Source organism: Neopsephotus bourkii, unplaced genomic scaffold, assembly GCF_033783945.1.
Source record: "Neopsephotus bourkii isolate Nb327-2 ecotype Australia unplaced genomic scaffold, CSIRO-AGI_Nbou_v1 NB_1572, whole genome shotgun sequence".
Classification (NCBI taxonomy): domain Eukaryota; kingdom Metazoa; phylum Chordata; class Aves; order Psittaciformes; family Psittacidae; genus Neopsephotus; species Neopsephotus bourkii.
In genome coordinates, this window is record NW_026902048.1 from 3,538,504 (window position 1) to 3,548,889 (window position 10,386).

At 41.3% G+C, this 10,386-nt stretch overlaps 1 long non-coding RNA gene across 2 annotated transcripts in view; it reads right to left on the minus strand.

The window, feature by feature from the left end:
* LOC133221883 (uncharacterized) overlaps positions 1–10,162 on the minus strand; it is a 40,375-nt gene extending 30,213 nt beyond the window's left edge. The window contains exons 1-3 of one of the 2 annotated variants that reach the window (XR_009728086.1): positions 9,856–10,162; positions 8,771–8,948; positions 7,149–7,297 (exon numbers count right to left, since the gene is read on the minus strand). This is a non-coding gene — a long non-coding RNA (uncharacterized LOC133221883). Of the gene's footprint in view, positions 1–7,043; positions 7,298–8,770; positions 8,949–9,855 lie in introns of those variants that run through there. The other variant, XR_009728085.1, reaches the window with a different exon arrangement.
* Between the last annotated feature and the right edge of the window lie 224 nt (positions 10,163–10,386).

The following is a 10,386-nucleotide window of genomic DNA, read 5'->3' on the forward strand; positions in this document are numbered from 1 at the left end:
ATTCAAGCCAGTCAGCCTTAGCTTGGAAAAGCAATGAGCTGAAGCCGATTATACTCGGACAGGAGTCTGAACCAGGACTGGAAATGACTCCTTACATACTGATATTTTACCAGCCAGTTGGGCATGTTGACAGTAAACCTCTTCTCATGGTATTTACACCCTCCAGAATTTGCCCACATAGTTCTAAGACCCTGGGTATGACCAAGCTATACATGGAAATAGACCTTCTTAAGAACTGTAAACAAAAGTATCAGTTGGAGCAGTCTGACCTCTACTCTTTGCTAAAATTCCTGTGTTTGGAGAAGGAGTAATATTTTTGGTCCTATATGTTTTCAAAACACTCAAGAAGGTCTGAGATCATAACCAGGCTGCAGATCTGATCTGCAGGCCAGAAGTCCCACCTACCGACTACGGATTTGGATCAGGGCCACAGAAACAGCTTCTTTCAGCTCACATTAGAAGACAACTGCCATTTGTACGCAATGTGTGAATATTCAGGGGACTTTACTGCACCAAATCCAGTAACATTTTACTCTGTATTAAGTAACTGCAAAGTTTGAAGGTAAGTTCCAAAATTACAATTAAAAATCAGTAAATTCCATATGGTTCCCAGGTGTTCCTCAGCCTGGCCCATTTCCCCTTTCCCTTTGACCAGAAAAAGGAAAAAACGGATCTAGATTTATAGATGGAGATAGGTTTCACTCTGCCACCATCCCAATATTCTTGTATCCTGTGCTGCAGGCAAAGACTGGAGCTTCCTGCACAGTATGAGCCCAAGTCTGCTTTCCCATTATACAGTGTTTACAGATGTTTTCAGGATTTGCTTCAGGCAGGTGAAGAAAAGGAGTGAACTTCTTGGCTTTCCCATATTCATTTACTATTCAACCCCAAGATGTCTACATTCCTCAACAGGCCTGAGGTCAGTGAGGATCTTGTATCAGACCTTGCTAGGTTATTTTGGCTTTCATTCAGGTAATCTAACAACACACAGTGTTCAACTAAAACCAGAACTCAGAGGCACTACCTTAGAAGTCACTACCAGTACTTCTCTTTTATTTATAATGTTGTAAAATGTTGTAGCACAGAAACAATTTTAATACCTTTCTCAACTTATTCATTTATCCTGACAGAAGAAAAACACAGTAAGATTTAAACTGATTAGAGATATTTTCCAATTACAAACCAAAATGGATTGTGTCATATAACACCACAGAAAAAACACTGTACTTTCTCAGGGCTTTTTTTCCTACTTTTTTTTTTACCTTAGAAATGCAATTCTCCAGGCCTCTACTTGAAGGCCTGCTGGCATTTTCACTGCTATAGGTAAAACTGTTTTAAGCAGGTTAAACAAAAAGAATCACTCCATATCACAGAAAAGACTACCAAATCCTACCTGTGGTTTCAGGGTAAGGTACATCTACTTCCCCATGAAAAGATAACAGTTGCAAGCTGCATCAGTTCCAAAGCCTAACAGTTTTCCAAACACCCACAGACATTGCCATCAAAAAAAACAAGGACAAAAAAACCCACATAACTCTTGTGTCAATGAAAAGAGAACACAATTTGCCTACTGAAGACTACTTTGGGACAAAGGAAAATGACTAAGAAACTGTACAAGACTCAATTTCCTGGAATATCTGTATTCATCTTTAGTGGGGAAAATGGTGCACTTCTCTGCCCAGGGAATCTTGGTACTTGGGCCCAACAGTTATTGAGCCCTGTTTAGTCTTATTCACTGTTCTCTTTCTCCCTTTGTGCATTCTCTGGGTCATGCTGCATTTCCTCACTTTGCACTCAAACTACTATTTAACACAGTGCCCATTCAGACACTGAAACTTTTAAAATACATATATGTAGGTAACAGTTGTCTGCAGAGAAGTCCATTTCCTTCTTTTGGTCCTTTATGATAATTTGATGCCACACAATTCCCTAAATATGGATATTTGCCATGGCAACAACTGCAGCACAGTTTTGCAGAAGTCACCCCTTAAGTGGTTTAATGGATATGGTATTTATTCCCTTTCTGAAGATATAGCTTCAGTGACACATTAATATAAACATAAATGGAGCAAATATTTGTGTGCTTCTTGGGAATAACAAAGGCACGCTTATCTGATACACACAGAAAAGACATTTTTGAACCTCATTAATACATGAGTAGAAGTCAATGGAGGAAAATGGATCTTGTTAACTGGCTTCTTGGATACCAATAAGCATCTCATTTGCCTTAAACATATCAACCTAGCAACACTATTTATTCAATATAGAATAATCAGTGACATTAGAGAGCCCCAGCATTGCACACAGAGGAATGATTAATCTATTATTCATTCCATAATAAAGACTCTGAGGGATTTACCATATGAAAAGTGATATTCGAGAAAAGAAGGTGGTATTTTTTCCCCTGACCTGTATGGAAACACCTGTCCTGTGGGATGAAATCCACTGAATAACATTAAGAGTTTTGGTTGTGATTCTCTGGTTTGGGTTGTTTCTCTTTGCTTTGGAGTTGTGGTTTTTTTTCCTAAGTACCCTCCCTTCCTGTCATGCAGGCACATAAGTTTCTATAGACGCTATCACTTTTATGCCTTATGAAGAGAGACAGAACTGTGTTGATCTGAGAAGCACCTTCCTGCTAGCCAGTGCCTATCTTGCCAAGATGGTTAGTGTTGACATAAGGATATATGCACATACACGCACATGTATGTGCAGATTTGTATGTACAAGAATACTTCAGAAAAGTAACTAGAAACCTACAAGAGATGTCTGTAACTATCAGAGACCTACTCTGATAACAATTCTTACATTGTACCCCAGAACCAAAAACCTTTGAGGACATTTTCCCTGCACACTTCAGCATAAGCAAGTATCAGCCCACTAACTTTTAACTCGTAGCACAGCCAACTACCTCCATGAAGGCCAGTCAAGAAACAGACCTCACACCTGCTTTGGATAGTTTAGATGCAGCCATTAATTTTTTTTTTCATCAACTGTTTAATAATTATTAAGAATCATTCTGCTTACTCTGCAGTTAACAGCAGTGCCTGAGTTACAACACATCAGTAATCTAGCCCTACACATGAACAGATGCACAGCTGTGTGTTTAATTGGTGTCAAGATGGCACCTGAAAAGCGGTTATTTGTATATAGATTTAAATAACAGGACAGGTGACTTGCAAGAGCTACATGGGCATTTGGGTGGACAGCTTGAGATTCTGTTTTTTCAAAGACCAAAACTTTCTAAGTATCTTTTTTCCAGGAAGTTTCTTCAAGAAGCTAAAAGGCCACTACAATCAAGGAGAACTTTTGTCTAAGTAAGCACTAAGTAAAAATTATAGAACTGGGATTTAGATCATGAAGCTGTCTAAAAGGCAACTTGTTATTTGATTTTGAAATGTAATTGAAAATAAGAATAATGAAGATAACTCCAATTACTCTGGAAATGGCCTTCTGCTCCTTGCAGGGTGTGCAGTGATTAACTAGACTTTTATAGCCCTTCATTTTTTTTCCTCCCCAGTGATGGAAGATTTACCCATGAATCCTTGTATAAGAATAATTTGTTTTGGCAAAGATATTTATAATAGAGTGAAGTGAGCATGCTAACCTCTCCCTCACCCACTCAGCTGATCAGCTTCTCTGTGGGCTGCCAGAGCAGGCCAAAAGGGAAACTTGTGGAGGAGGATTCTCCATGCCAGTTTTGAACAGCCTAGCACAGCACACAGTGAAGACCACCACAGCTTTACCACTCTGGCTAGCATGAAATTAACCCTAGGGTCTACATCACAAGTATACTGGCCTCAGTATATCTGTAAATACAAATGGACTGAGTGTTTAAGAAAAGCAAGCTGCACTTCCAGGAACCTCTGGTGAATACTCCCACTGTACACTGTTGAACTCTGAATAGGCAGAACTTGTTGGTACATTTCATTTCCTTTCACTATTAATTTTGGAGAGTAACACAGTCCTACTGACATCTATGAGGTATCTGTTGTCTTGAAATATACTAGAAATATACTAGTCTAAAAGCAGTGGTAGCTTCTTTCCTCTGGATCTCTAACATCTTACCACTTGTCACCATGTGCATCTTGACTGAACCTCAGAGATCTGAGAAAATACTTTTTGATGACTGAACTTGCTGCTTTACGCCACAGTTTAGTTTAAGTTAAGCAAAACTCTAAGATACACAAGGCATAAAGAAAGGAAGAACAAGGCCTTTAACTGAATTCACAATCCATTTCAATTGCTAAAACCCTAAAACAGAAGAGCAGTTTTGCATTCTGCTAACATAATCCACCTCCAGCCATGTTACTTCCCATGAGTCACACACACACATACCCTCACTGGATGAGATGCAAGCAAACACCATATAGCAAGTGGCTGAATTAGCCTCTCCTTTTAGACCCTGCATTTGACCATGAAAATAGTGAATATTGAGAAAGGATTATTCCATCTATTACCTACAATTCATTGTTAATTCTAAGAAAGGAAACGTCTTCACTCGGAAATTCCAGGTTTTATGCCAACTCACTGCATTTGTTCCTCTGCTGCTGTCAATAAGTGCATTTACTTTCGACCTTTCTAACACAGCATTTCAGAAGCTGTTTGCTGCTTCTCAGCCCACAGCAGGGCAATTCAATCTGTTAGGCTATTGTTCCTGTAGGACACAGCATTTTTGTGCTACTGTCCTCTCAATTAGCTTGTAACATGTGCAAATGAAACAGCAGGGGCAACTGAGAGGCAGAAGCATGTACTCTATGATCAGCAATGCAGGTCCTCAAAGCTTTAAGGTACAGTCCCTACAGAACAAGGCAGAGAACCAGCGCTGGCACCAGCCCCTTAGGAGCATGAGTTATCTGTTATTTCCTGCTGGATGGCTGATGGCAACACTTGAGCACTGTCATGTGCCTTTCTGCTGCCTGAGGGGGCTCTCACAACCTGCAGCAGCACAGCTCATCAGCCCCTCAGCCCACCTCCCAGTTCACACCCCATCACCCTAGGTGTGAACACAGCTCCTCCCCACTGCTTCTTCCCCTCCCACCTGCTGAAGCCTGGAATCCCCCAGTTTCCAAGGCCTTGTGACCTCCTCCCCACCCACCCTGCTCCCTGCAGCGACCGTATTCCCTGGTGCTGGACACACAGCAGCATCATACCTGAGACTCGCTATATGGAAAACCCTTCCACCCACGTCGATCTCCACAGCTCAAAATGGCGCCTCCACGAGGTGGCTGAGTGCAGCAGGGCGGGACATAAACCCTTGCGTTGGTGACATCATGGCACTGGAGCCCCCTGATTGGCTGAGCTGCCTGCCATGGTGGAGTTACCTCACAGTGTGGAAGGTGGATGAGGGGTTGGGCACGGACCTCAGCTCACCCTGAGCTCTCTAAATGAGTGTGAAACGTTCACCTGGCTCCTGCAGGTGCAGCAAGTTTTCAGTGCACCCTTCCTGTACGATGCTGATAGCTGGGGGTGGCAGAAGAAAAGTTCCTCAGAGAAGCCAGTACTGCTGTGGCAGCTGCTGGTGGCAATGGGGGGAGCCTAGATGTCATGGGGGGTCTCCATGAGTGAGACACAGCCTATATCTCATTGTTCCTACGATCAATAGAGATGTAATTACTACTGTTGCTATTTGGCATAGCTAAAAAGGGATTTTGTGCCGCTTCTTCCATTGAGGATGCAGGTCTGCAAACCTACTCCTTTTATCCTTCTTTACATATTTATTAGAACTCTTTAGACTGATCCATGCAAACTAAATGAAAGCAACCAATAGAAAAGAGGCCGGCTTGTGCCAGCAATCCCCAGACTGTCAAGCGATCACTGAAGATTGGACAGGTCCTGATGAAATAAATGTTGGCTGCTGACTCTTCCAATTTTGCAACACTCCTCTGTGTCACTGGAGCAGCCTTGTCCAAGATTGAGATATTTGCAAACTGTCATCTTTCATAAATATCTGCCTTGAGTGACACTTTGCCCCCCTCCATTTCCCTTTGAAATGTACCTAGCTGGCACGGAGCCTGCGGGATTTCATTGCTTGTGATAGGTGATTAGCAAAGAGATGATTTCCTCCTCCCTCCCCCTCCTCCCCTCTGCCAAAGGGCTGAGTGACAGGTCCAAAAGGCGAAAGGCAGACTGGGGAAGCAAATCTGCCAGAGGCAGAAGTGATGACACTCCGAAAACACTTCATTCATCTTGCCAAATTACAGGCTGGGCTGGGGACTGATGGGGACTGGAGGAGGGGGGGGATAATCTTTTGCGCTTGCCTCGCATGCTCTCTGCTCAAAAACATTGCAGAGCAGCTCCTGAAGCTTGAAGCATGCACCCCAAACCCCTCCGATTTCTGCTCTGTAATGCTAGGAGGCGAGCTGCTACCTGGCTCGTGTTAGTCACTGTTTGACAAAGCGTATTAACTGTCTTAGTCATGGATGTCAGATCCCTTAAGCTCTCACAGGCTTCCTGCCTAGACGTCAATAATTGGGGCTGAGAAGGAATTTCAAAAAGCAAAATTAAGCATTAATGTCTAGCCCTCCCAGACAGCAGAGCCGGTGCTAACGGCACAGTGTGGCTTCCTCTAATCTATTTGGTAGCAAACACCGCAGAGGGCAAGCAGCTATTTGTGGCTGGGAAGTTACCCGTGTCTGTCTTGGGAAGGCTCCAGCCCTTGGGAGGGTACTTGGGGAATTAACACAGGTGTGAGCCAATGATTGTGCTGGTTTTCTGTGAGCTGTGATGTCTTCTGCACAGCAGCAAAAATTAATTGTCTGCTTGGACAAAGTTCTGCACAGAACTTTTTTGTCAGAAAGAATACCCGTTTGGCAATGTGAAATCCATTTGACCATTTGTTCCTTTTTCTTCTTTTCCCCCTCAAAACATTATCTAGAGAATGGCATGATTTGGGGGGCTTAATTTAAGCTTTTTTTTTATTATTTCTTGGCTGAAGTAGGCATCTGTCTAAAATGTAATTACAATATTTTTAATTTACTTTTAATGGTTCAACACTGAAATGTTTCAGACTTGCATTAACTACTTCAACCCAAAGTATTTTGCCCGAATTCTCAACATGCCCCAAGTCTACGCTACTTAGATTTTCAGACTTGACAATTCTTATTAATAGTGAGATTAGCAATGAAGGAACTAATCTGTTTTCCTCCTACCTTTTTCCTTGGCCAATGTAAGCGTTGATATCATTGAATCTTAAATTCACTCTTACAAGTGAAGAGTAAGTCAGTTATTTCAGCTCGTGCAATTGGAAGTGTCTCTCTTCTGTCATCTTGAAGTACTTCAAGAGACACACAAACCACTCCTGAAGAATGGGAGAGATTGATTTTATTTTTGATAATGCATTTTTGGTGACATTTCAAAGGGAGCAGACTGGATTCTCGTCTCTCCTATGCCTGTCTAAGGCCTAATGTGCACTCAAATACAGGCTTAATGCCAATGTAAAAATTTATTTGAGTTTTGTTGTATCAGGAATTAAAATTCACATAAATGGTCACGTCACTTGTCATTTTTACCTGTGTAAATGAAGCCTTGGCCAGCTTTCTGTAGCATCATCTCCTGATGGTATCTCTCAGGATATGCTGAAAATGGAGACTACAGCATAATAAAGTGAATCCCTAATGACAAAAGTGGACTGCTTGTCTGGGACAGAGTCAAATGTCTGCTCTAGACAGAAGAAATATAATATAAAGGAGATTTTGTAGCCATCCAGTATTTCTACTCTGCTAAGTTCTATTCAGCAAAAGTAATTCTGAAGAACTTAAAAATATTCTACCAGTTAAATTCAAACATAATATGGTTCTCTTCATCTTTTGAACACTCAAGATGTGCAAAACTGGGACTCAAAATCTGCATTCTTCCAAATGCTGGGTGCCTTGTACCCAAACCAGCAAATACTTGATACTGTCAGCTGCAAAAGAAATTTCAGGACAACAAAATGATTAGATTTTTTTCCTTGCTATATGAGCTTTTTCTTCTAAATTGGAAGTGCTGGAAAATGACCATCATTTGGTGTTGGAACTGGGGAGAAGCATCAAACGTGAAAATAAAGCACAGGAAGGATCAAAGTCAGCCAACCCTTTCTGGTAGATTTTAGTACTAAAAAGTGTGGAAAAAAATAAAATCTGATGCCATTTATTTTGAAAAGTTATGTTCCATCATCACTCAGCAATTTGCAACTTCAAACAGCTAACTGAGTATCACATACAGCGTGAGGTAGGCTAGCATAACAACGTTATTATCCCTCCCCCTCACTTCAGGCTGAGAAACCTGGTAAGAGAAATTAAAATGAGCTTCTCAAGGACAAACACTGAGTTTGTGATAGAACAGAGATTAAAATTTGGGGGTCTTTTGTTTCCCCTCAACAGTGTTAACTACCTCACTGTTTTGTACATGTTTGCATACACCCAGATGTGTAGCCACACACACTCACAACTGAAAAATAACAGAGGGAGGGAGCATACCAAGAGGCACACCTGAATGTCAGCACATGGACACATAACATAGTTCTCCATTAACAGAGGAGTTCATGTGAAGTTGAAGCACCTCCATGCATAATTGCAACTAAAAGTAAAAAACTTTTTCAGTTGCCCCTTTAGCTTAATTATTTTCCCCTGCAAAATCAAACTAAAAAAGGAGCAAAGGAATTCCTCACCCATGGTCATTGTGTGTGTTGGGGGCTTTCTCTTGGGAGTAGGAGCTCTGATACACATCTCTGAGAACAGTTCAGGTGCCTGGTGCCTGCCAGCAGAAGAGCAGGTAAGGTTGTTGCTCTCACCTTGGAGATGTCTTCCTGGAGCTGTGGATGCGGCTCCCAATCTGTAGAAACAGGATTCATGCAGGTGTTCAAGATTCTCCAGTGGTCATCTCCAAGGGTCTCTCAGTTGTACTTTAGATGGCTCTCCACCAAGCTGGCAGCGTGTTTATGGATTTTAGTAGTTGAAGCCATTTAATTTCTGGAGATAAGAGGAGGAAGTGATAAATACTACATATGTGAGCATGAGACAGCATAACCCAGCTGTGCACCCACAAACACATGCATTGTACACATGACAAGTTAATTGTGCATTAATCAGGATATAATCTCATACTGCTAATGCAAGTCATGATGTAATTTTACCTTTACTACTTATACAACTATGGCCATTATTATCATGTAGTAAATTGTATCATTTCAGACTGACGAATGACAGTAGTTAATGTGTCTCCACCTAATTTGTCTATTTCACGTGGTGATGTAGCTCTACTCTGATTTGTTTTTCATTTCAGGAAGAGGCTATATACTTGTCTTTATGTCTTCACTGGACTTTTTCAGAACACTTATAACAGAAGAAAAAATAATTTGGTGTTTGCTTTTACTAAAGAAAAAAAAAGAGGAAGATTTTAGCAGACACACGGATTTGCTTTTGTATGGATACTAATTCCTTTCTGTTGAACCAAGCTCTGATATACTTGAAGAAATGAATGTACTTCAAGCAACAGTAACCAAAAATGCTGACTTGGAATTTAACACATATTTGGCCTTCTCTCATGTTTGATGCAAGAATAAATAATAGCACATCCACGGCACTCCCACAACATGTACACAGGCCCACTTGTTAAGTTGCAAACAATATAGCTGTGGCTAAAAAGAAAAATGTGTGTGCCAGAATAACAAAATCACACTTTTGAAGCTCATCTCTTTACACGCACAGCTGTGTGTCTGACCCTCGCGCCTTAAAGCTTTTTAAAGTTCTGGATGGTGTGGGGTGTTTTCTTCTTAGAACACTTTTCTTGTGATAAATATGAAAATGCAAAGATGGAACATAGATCTAGAATGAGTTATTTTTCTAATGTTTTCCATTAAGCAGCAGCTGCTGTTACCAAGCTGTCATCTTTGTTGCTAGGGAGATCTCAGGCGCATGCCAGAATGGGACTGGTTGGTTCCGTGTGTCCACCCAACTGCTTGGAAAGCCACTGTGTTGGTGAACTCCTGGATGTTGGGCTGACCAAACTCCTTCCTCCAATTTCAGTGGGAAATGGGATGCAGGAGCAGACCTCCTTTCTAAGGTTATTCAGCACTGCTTTTGCATACCAGCATAGTCTTGTCTTCTTCCTCCCCCTGAAGTGAAAAAGATGAAATGTCCCATTTTGACATTTTCAACATGTAAAACATCCTGATTTTTCATTTCTGAAAGTTTTTCACCTTCTCCTCAAAGCAAACAACACCTAACCTAAGTAAGATTGAAATACTTCAGGCAGTGCCAAGCAATGTATTCTTATTTTGGTTCAACTAGATAACCAAAGCCAATAATCAACTGTCTGCACAATGCTGATCAGAGACTTCAGTGGAACTTCTCCTGCCTCTAAATATTGTGCAAGTGTTAAAGATCTTTGCTGGCCTATACAGACTAC